Source organism: Eretmochelys imbricata, chromosome 3 (genome assembly GCF_965152235.1).
Source record: "Eretmochelys imbricata isolate rEreImb1 chromosome 3, rEreImb1.hap1, whole genome shotgun sequence".
NCBI lineage: Eukaryota > Metazoa > Chordata > Testudines > Cheloniidae > Eretmochelys > Eretmochelys imbricata.
In genome coordinates, this window is record NC_135574.1 from 154717811 (window position 1) to 154727384 (window position 9574).

A 9574-nucleotide genomic window follows, 5' to 3' on the forward strand; every position below is an offset into this window, starting at 1 on the left:
TTCTTGCCTATCTTTTAAGCAGTTACTGATCCATGAGAGGACCATCCCTGTTATTCCACGACTATCTATTTTGCTTTTGAGTCTTTGGTGAGGGACGTTGTCAAAGGCGTACTGAAAGTCCAAGAATACTATAGTCACTAGAATCACCCTTGTCCACATATTTGTTTAATGCCTCAAATCATTCTAATAGATTGTCGAGGCATGATTTCCCTTTAAGTAAGCCATCCTGACTCTTCCTCAACATATCATGTTCATTTGTGTGTCTGATAATTCTGTTCTTTAGTCCACTTTTAATCAATTTGCCCAGTACTAAGTTAGGCTTACTGGCCTGTAATTGCTAGAATTGCCTCTAGAGCTTTTTTAAAAAAAATCTATCTGCCAGTCATCTGGTACAGAGGCTGAGTTGCATATCACAGTTAGTAGTAGTGCTACAGTTTCATATCTGAGCTCTTTCAGAACTCTTGGGTCCTGGGGACTTACTACTATTTAATTTATCAGTTTGTTCCAAAACCTCCTCTATTGACACACCAAATCTAGGACAGTTCCTCAGATTTGTCACCTAAAAAGAATGGCTCAGGTATGGAAATCTCCCTCTCATCCTCTGCAGTGAAGATCTATGCAAAGAATTCATTTAGCTTCTCTGCAACAGCCTTGTCTTCCTTGAGTGCTCCTTGAGTGCTCCTCAATCTTCCATTGTCCCCACTGATTGGTTGGTTGGCTTGCTGCTTCCAATGTGCTTACAAAAATTGCAGTGAGTTTGTGTCTTCTGCTAGTTGCTCTTCAAATTCTTTTTTTTGGCCCTGCCTAATTATACTTTTATGCTTGACTTTTGAAGTTTGTGCCCTTCTGATGATGCTTTAGCTGAGGATGTTTCAGTGCAAATTACTAAATTGGTCTTTCATCAATAAATAATTTGCCAAATTCATCCCTGATGTAACTCCAGTGAGGTCAATTAATCTGACCCACTATCTCTTCGACTCATTGACTCTCCATCTTAAACTCTCTATCTCTCTCTTGTTTTGCCTATGCTTCTTTATTTCTATCCTCTAGGAATTATTTTAGAGACGTTCTATAGCCTGAGTCATACAAGAGATCAGACTAGATGATCACATTGGTCCCTTCTGGCCTTCGAATCTATGAATTTATGTCTCTCTCTGCTATTATTCATTATTTAACCCTCTGACTGCATTATTTATTTGTGTCTTGGAAAAAGTGTACATGAAAGATCGTGCACTGAGTAAAACTATAAATATAGATAAAGATAGATATTTAAAATACCGGCATGTGTACTAGGTACCCAAACAAAATATTCAGATCTGAATCCCATAACGTTGGGTGTCCTTCACCCAGTTCCGGATCACAGCCTACTCCTATTTGAATCTTGTACTTTGGGACTACCTCTGATGTGTACATACACAATAATAAACATTAAACATACATCAAAAGTAAAAGAGTATATCATCTATATGTGTGATACATAAAGGGGCGGGGGGACCTCCCTTTTATGGACACCCAGCCAGCCAGTTAGCTATAAAATTCCTCTTAGTAGCTGTTCTCTATTTGCTTTACCTGTAAAGGGGTTAACAAGCCCACAGGTAAAAGGAAAGGAATGGGCACCTGACCAAAAGAGCCAATGGGAGGCTCTTTTTATAATTGGGGAAAAAAACTTCCCTTTGTCTGTCTGTTGTGGCTCTCTGGGAAAGAGGGGAACCGGGAGCAGTTACGCTATGAGAAGCTTTAAGCCAGGTATGATCATAGAGCATCAGATCATACCTAGAACTACTATTTGGAACCCCCAAATGTGTGAGTAGATCATGAACGTTTAGAAAGACGCGATTAGGCTTATTTCTGTTTATTTCTTATGGCTAGTGAACTCCTCTGTGCTAACCCCAGATGCTTTGTTTGCTTGTAACCTTTAAGCTGAACCCCCAAGAAAGCTATTTTGGGTGCTTAATTTTTGGAATTGCTCTTTTAAAATCTAGCAAAAGCCTAAGTTCCAGATGTATTTTCTTTCTTTTTGTTTTTAATAAAATTTACCTTTTTAAAGAACAGGATTGGATTTTTAATTTCCTAGGAAGTTTGTGCATGTTGTTTAATTAGCTGGTGGCAACAGCTAATTTCCTTTGTTTTCTTTCTCAGCTCTTCCCCGGAGTGGTGGGGGTGGGGGTGAAAATGCTTGAGGGTACCCCACAGGGAGGAATTCCCAAGTGCGCCTTCCTGGGCTTCAAGGGGGTTTTGCATTTGGGTGGTGGCAGCCTTTACCAAGCCAAGGTCAGCTGGGCCGTAGTGGAGGGAAGCAGCTGGGCCAGTGGCTGGGTGTGTCTCTGCTCCCATCCCCAGCCTCGTCCCTGGGCTGGGGACAGAGCCGTGGCCCAAGGCCAAGAATGGGGATGGGGGCAGGAGTGGAACCACAGCCGGACCACTGTGGGGGCCAGCAGCCAGGTGCACGGCCAGATGCAGAACAGCACCGAGGCAGGGGATGGGGCCAGGAGCCAGGGCTGCAGCTGTGAGTGGGGCCAGAGCAGAGCTGGGTGGTGCTCCCTCCTTGCTTCCCCATGGGGACTGGCCCAGACCCGTCATGCCCCCCTCAGGGGGTGCGCCTGACAGTTTGGGGACCTCTGGTCTAGTTCCTTATTTTTAAAAAATTGTATTTGGTTTCATATTAGTTTAAGCGGGGCCTTTTAAACCATTAGTTTAATTGGTAGCTATTGTTATCCGTATACCTTGGAAAAACCAGTTCATAACCCAGTGTGAACAATAACATCTTAATGCTAAAATCATGGCAGCCAGTTTCTGATGTTACAGGCAGGAGTGTGCGTGTGATGTTTTTTAATTAGGTTTTTTGAATCGCTCTGTTGAAACCTGTTGTATCTCCCATCAGTTATGGGCCTAATCCTGACAGCTGCACACAGCCCAAGCAGGGATCGTTCATAGGTGGCAGAGAAGAATGGAATCCCCCATCCCAAATCCACACCGGTACTGACATGGTCAACATCACCAAGCTGGGAATTTATCTTCACAACAGCCCTCCGAGTCTTCCAGGAAAAACGGGAGTAGACAACACCTGCCCTTAAAAAAAAAAACAAACTAATCAGGAAAAAGCCCCTTCAGGTCTTTATTTAATGCATCAGAGTAAAACAAAAATGAACATTTAAGGACTAGATTCTCAACTGGTATAAATGAGCGTAAGTCCGTTGACTTCAAGGCTTTTTTCCTCTCGCTGGGGATATGGCTTTTAGTTTTCAAAGGGGAAAGTGAAAGGCATTCATGGTGCATTGACCCCCTCCATCGATGATAGCATCATGAGTAGCGTTTGTGGAAATAGCAACATGGGTTGGGCTTTAGAGATGCAAAACTGAAAGCTGGGATGGTTTGGACCTGGGTCCTATTTTATGAGAAATGGGGAGAAAAAGAGGGCTTGGGAGGAATGGTTCCGGTGGCCAGTCTCTAGTCTTCAGGACTGTTATCTCTTGGCAGCACTTGTTTTAAGTCCTCTTAAATAGTAAGCCACAGAGCTGTAGCCCCATGCTATAGGGATGTCACCATCACCCCAGGTAGGCCGAGGAACAGTGCAGCCTGCATTAGGAGCAGCACCCCTATGCAGAAAGGGATCTAAATGGAGACCACAAAGGGATCCTGAATGTCTCCAGGATATTGTTATCTAACATTTAGTTAAAGATCAGGGAGCTGATTTTTGCTGGCCCCTTGGAGAGGTCCCTTAAAACAGGTTTTACTGTGTACTGGAGGGATACAGGGTGTCGGGGCACAACTACTCAGTCAAGGGGATTGGGAATTACAGCAACTGCCTAGATGTGCTTCCTGGCTTCCACGGTGCCTGAGATTTCCAATCTTCTTGTATGTCAAAGCCCAGTCCAACTATTTTGACCTTGTGAAGGTCAAGACAACGTGGCAGGGTTGGAAACTGAAAATCCGCTATTTCTCAGCAGAGCCAGTACAGTTCAGGCAGATGCAATCTGATCTTTTTCCACTCTCTCTTGCCAATAGTCGACAGCACAGACTTTTCATCCTTCCTCCTTGTTCAGAGACCCTCTGCTGAGGTGGTAACCTGCAGATTACTCCCTTTTGCAGAATGGTTTCTGTGAAGTGAGACTGCTGCTGGGTAGGAGACAAAGCAATGAGGATGGGTTCAGCAAACCTATTTCGAGTAGGACTCTAGGTTAGGACCTAAACCAAGAAGTCTTTAAAATTATAACCACCATCCTTAATACTGGAATTTACTTAAAATATCAGGTGATCCTGGGAGACCATTTCAGTACCATGTGCATTGCATTGTTCCCTGGAGACACAAGCCCATGCTTTTAATTGGTATTTACATGGGAGCACAGCTGTTCAGACCTGCCAAAAATATCTTGTATTTTTATATGTGGCACACAAAATGTTTGTATGAGTCATTGTACTTCAGAAGACATCCTTGCAGTGAAAACTGAGATTCCACTAATGTAGGGGAAACTGTTACAGGAGCAGATCACTTACCAGATCTCATAAGAGAAGACAATTTCCAGGAAAAATACTGAAGTTTTTCAATAAGAAGACTGTATTATCCAATTTTTTATTTGCCATATTCTTTTCTGGATTATTTTAGTTTGCCTCTACTAGATCCTCTGTAACAGGTGGCAATTTATTTGCTATGTGGATTGTTGTCCTAGCAGAAAGGTTTAATGATCAGAGTAGAGAACTTTTCTGTGCTTTTGTGTATCCCCTCTTTAAATTGGGGATAATGCTTACTTGCACCCCATCATTTTTGTGAAGTTTAGTATGTGTGTATTGTGATAGACCCCAGGCCAGTTGGGTACAGCAGAGTAGTAGAAGGCAGATATGCTGGCCACTGGATAAGCAGTTTTCTGTTCCCTGACTGACCAGAGCAGGGGCTGCTCCAGGCTAGGGTGGACACATGCCTCCAAATAGCCTGCAAGGAGTTAGTTGAAGCCATTAGGCTAATGAGAACACCTGACTCCAATTAACCTGCAAAGAGTCAGGTGAGGCTGTTAAGCTAATGTGAACACCTGACTCTAATTAAGGCCCCTCTGATACTATAAAAGGGCTCACTCCAGTCAGGCCGAGGAGAGCTACAGGAGAGGCAGTGCAGCTGAAGGGCTGAGTAATGAAGACACCCTCAAGCCACTGGAAAGGGAGCCCTAAGGTAAGGGTGAAGAAGGCATTAAGAGAGCGAAGCGGGAGAGCTGTGGGGAAGTGGTCCAGGGAAATGTAGCAACTCTGGCAGTAAAAGGTCGGCTGCCAACAGCTGCTGCCATTAGGGTCCCTGAGCCGGAACCCAGAGTAGAGGGTGGGCCCGGGTTCCCCCCAACCTGCCACTACAGAAACACCTCCTTGGAGGGGGCGACAGGCCCCTGTCAGGACAGGAGCCTAAACTGTTCTGGAATAAGACTGTAGGGACAACAGAGACTGTGGGAGTTCTCTCACCAACTCCTTGCTGGCTTATGATGAAAAAGGCTCAGTAGACTGTATCCTGGACCTAGAGAAAGAAGGGCTATGTGGAGGGTTGCCGTGAGCCTCCGAGGCTAGCATAAACTGCCTGGAAGTGCAGGACCCACAGGGACAAGGTCGGAGCTCTGCCACAGTGTGTGTGTGTGTGCGTGCGTATATACGCTGTGACAGAGCTCCGACCTTTTGTATATGTTAGAGCTATGTTAGAGCCAAAATATTATTAAAGTTTTATATTCAAAATAGTTAGGAGAGATGCATTCACCTCTTGCCTGGATTACCCATCCTTATACTAACTATATTTCCAGGCATACACCAAAAGAAAGAAACTTTCAACAGACTCTTTGGGGGTAGAGACGGAAAACCTATTTGATCATTGTGTCCAGCCCTCTGCCATAGTAGGATTTAATTCCCAGTAGAGGATAGACCAGGTATTAAAGTGATATTATGCTTGGGAGGAAGTGAGGCTGCAAGATGGAAACGGTCCAGTTAGATTAACTTCTTTGCCTCAGATTTAAAAGCTGTGCAGCTGGTAACATTTTTTAGTTGCAGGCTATACAGTAAATCTCAGCCCTGTTGTATGTAGGATCTTTTGCGTTGCTGGGGGAAAGTCAGGAAAGTTTGGTTCATAGCTTCGTAATGATTGCTTTGGGGAAGGCTAGGATCATTATTAGCTGCCCTTTGCTTCAACTGGGGCTCCAGGTCCAATAGTAGTAATTAAGAATAAAAAATGATAGAACTGATGACATCTACAGTGTCCAAAGCCGTTATTTATACAATTGATTAAAGAGCAACTCAGGCCTCATAGAAAACTTTTAGAAAGCACCTTGTCTGCAGGCAGTGTTGCCTATATTTTAGCATACAGGCCCCGTATTGACAAAGTGGTAAAATAAATATGTATATATTCTGTATTGCATCTTTCATACCACTATCACCCAAAAGCCTTGACAGTGTTAAATAATTTGGTCACAGAATTAAATGTTAGCAAAGGGAGAGGAAAAATTAAGAGGCTGAAAGGTGGGAGAAGAGATTTTGAAATGAAGAGTGTCAATACAGTGGAGAGAGACAAGAAGGTTGTTCCAGGGGGCAGAAGCTGAGAGAAAGCTCTTGCACTAACAGTGGTGAGACTGTATGGAGGGACAGAGAGTAGGTAAGTGTGAGATGAGTGCTGGAGACTGGTTTTATTCTAGTATGGAAAAGTTGCAAGGTCCTTTGTCTTCGTCCCCTACTCCTGCCACCTATTCCCCAGCGGAAGTCACAACCTCTGTTTGTGACATTATTCTTATAAGTATTCATCATAAATGGTGGTGGGCCTATGATGAGTAGCTTGGATCCTGATCCAAAATGCTCGATGCTCCAATCCAGAGTTTTGGTTTGGCTGATTATAGACTGTAGCTGAGGAGGACAGTGGGACAAGACCCTACTTGTACTAAAAGTGCTATGACAACTTCCATGTCTATGGAGAGGACACACAGGATCTTTTGGCTAGGTACAAAATGGTACTTAGGGACTTAACTGCGTCTTTAGGTGCCCAAGTCCAATATTTAGGTACCACTGATGTTCTCAAAACCATTGCTCAGCTTCCGCCTAGCCCCAGAGGTGACTAAGTGTCCGCCAGTCGGCGTGCGCAAAGTTGCCTAAGCACAGAAGCCGCCCACAGCTGAAAAGCTGCTCAGGGCCCTCACTGAAGCCGAAGCACTGGCAGTCCCAAAACAGGATTCTCAAGGCAGTGTTCCCCCACCTAGCTTACCTGTGGGGTCAGCATTTTCAGCGCATGCCTATAGGATCGGGCCGTACACAAACAATGGATGGCCAGAGTGAGTCAACTGGGTGCTTTCAGGCTCAGGTGTGTGTGTCCTAGTCCCTGTCCCAGCTTAGAACACTCACCTGGGCTGTGGGAGACCCAAGTTCATGTCTCTGCCCTAAGACTGCTTAATTGTTTATACCAACAGGAGCGCTTGAGACCCACCCCAGAATAACCCATAATCCAGTGGTCAGGACACTTACTTGAGACATGGGAGGCCCAGATTTAGGTGAGTGCTCTAATGGGGTGAATTTTTCTGTGAGACGGGGCTGCTGACCTGGCTTTGGAACCTAACTCCAGGAGAGGGTTCATGACTGAGAATCCCAACCGGAGATAGGTGCTTCCCTCTAGCCCATCACTCAGATGCTCAGATCAGTGGGAGTTAGGAGCCTAAGAACCTTTATGAATCTGGGGCCTTTCCTCTGAATTTCTCTCCTGTCTCGCTTAGACAGCTCCCTGGTCAGCATGCTGGCTTCTGTAAATCCCTTTTTTAGATGCCTAAGTCTCCCCATGCCTAATTCAGGGCTGAGATTCCACTAGGTAGCAGAATGCCTAGGGGTTAGCTGTTGCAACACTCAGTATTGCAATGTCGAAGTAGAATGGTGGATTTAGCGCTTCGTTTTTAAGGGCTTGTCTGGAAGGGGGGCACACACAGACATGGTAACGCTGGATAGAATTAAGTTTATCTGATGTGGAAAGAAAAATGGTTGAATCATCTCTAAACGGATTGTTTTTCAGGAAGTACTGGCGATTCCCTAACTGATGACACAGAATGGTTTGAGCAAGTCACTTGGGGTGGCATCCAGAGGGGACTTAGGCATTGCAATCCTGAGCGGCACAACGCCTTGCTTTTAGGCACCTAGAAAATCACAAGAATACACTGCGATCCACAAAGCCGATTTAGGCACCTAGGCTCCCATACAATGAATGGGGAGAGACAGGCACCATCGACTGCGACCCACAAAACCCAGAATGCTAGACATGGAGCTGCCTACACTGGCCAATTGGAGGTGCTGGTGAGAGGAGTGTGGGCTAAGTCCTGCCTCTCTCTTGAAGATAGGTGCCTATCTCTGCTTGGCCGTTCATGAAAGAGAACCAGCTGCCTGGAGTCAGGTGGCTTAGGTACCTAAGGTGTTTTTTGCAGAAATTAGGTAGACTTCTGCCTCGCTCCACACAAAATAGTAGAGGAGGAGAAAGCTGCTGGGTGCCCACCTTATTTTTAGTCCAGTGGTTAGGGCACTCACCTGGCACGTGGGTAACCAGAGTTCAATTCCCTCCTCTCTGCCACAGGGGGGAGAAAAGGATTTGAGCAGGCGTCTCCCACTGCTCAGGAAGGTGCTCTAACCACTGAGCTTTGGGATATTCTGATGGTGGGGGGTTCCCTCAGTCTCTCCTGTTGAAGCTAATCCACCATAGACAAATAATGAGACAGTGACTGGAGCAGGGGAGCTGGATCCTGGTTCTCTCACCACCTCCCAAGTGGATGCCCTAAGCACTGGGCTACAGAGTAAGTCTCTCTCTCCTACCTAATGACTATTTAGGTATTTATCGACATTGGAACAGTCATTGGGGAAGTGGAGGAGGGCGAGAGAAAGAGATAGTCTGTAGTCCACTGGTTAGGGCACACCCCCCACGCACATGTGGGAGATGTTGGGTCAAGTCCCCCTGCTCTGATCTAGGCGCTTAAATCTGGGATTTAGGCACCTAAGTACCTTTGTGGATCTGCGGCTTAATTGCTCTGTGCCTTAGTTTCTTCCCCTCTATAACATGGGGGATAACAACTGCGTCTCAGAATAACTGGCTCATAGGGATGACTTAATGATTATGAAATTCTTTGGACTCTCGGATGGAAGGAGCGCTAGAAATACTGTACAAGTACTGTTGTTATTACTATTTTATTTCATAGGGTATCACTAACTTGAGCAGTATTCACAAGTCTCTTTCTAAGAGCTGAGGTAGTTTTTGAAGCCAAAGGAAGCAATCAGCCCTGTCTATGGTGGTTTCAGGTTGTTGTCTGTAGATGCCAAGGGCCTTGTCATTTCACACTTTAAGATTTAAGCAGTGTCACTGGTTGTTGGCGCTGGACCAGCTCTCAGCCTGCTCAAGGTCAGCAGATGAAATGCTGCACAGAGCACTTACCTCATGGCTATGCAAACAGCAGCTCCCAGCTGGAAAGCTGATACTGTTTGACTCTTCTTGCAAGACAAGTGAAATGTGATGAGAAGCACAGGTGCAACTTTACCTTGTATTTAGCTTCACAGAGTGTACAAGAGGGCATGGCGTGTGTCTAGAGCTAATATGGCTTCT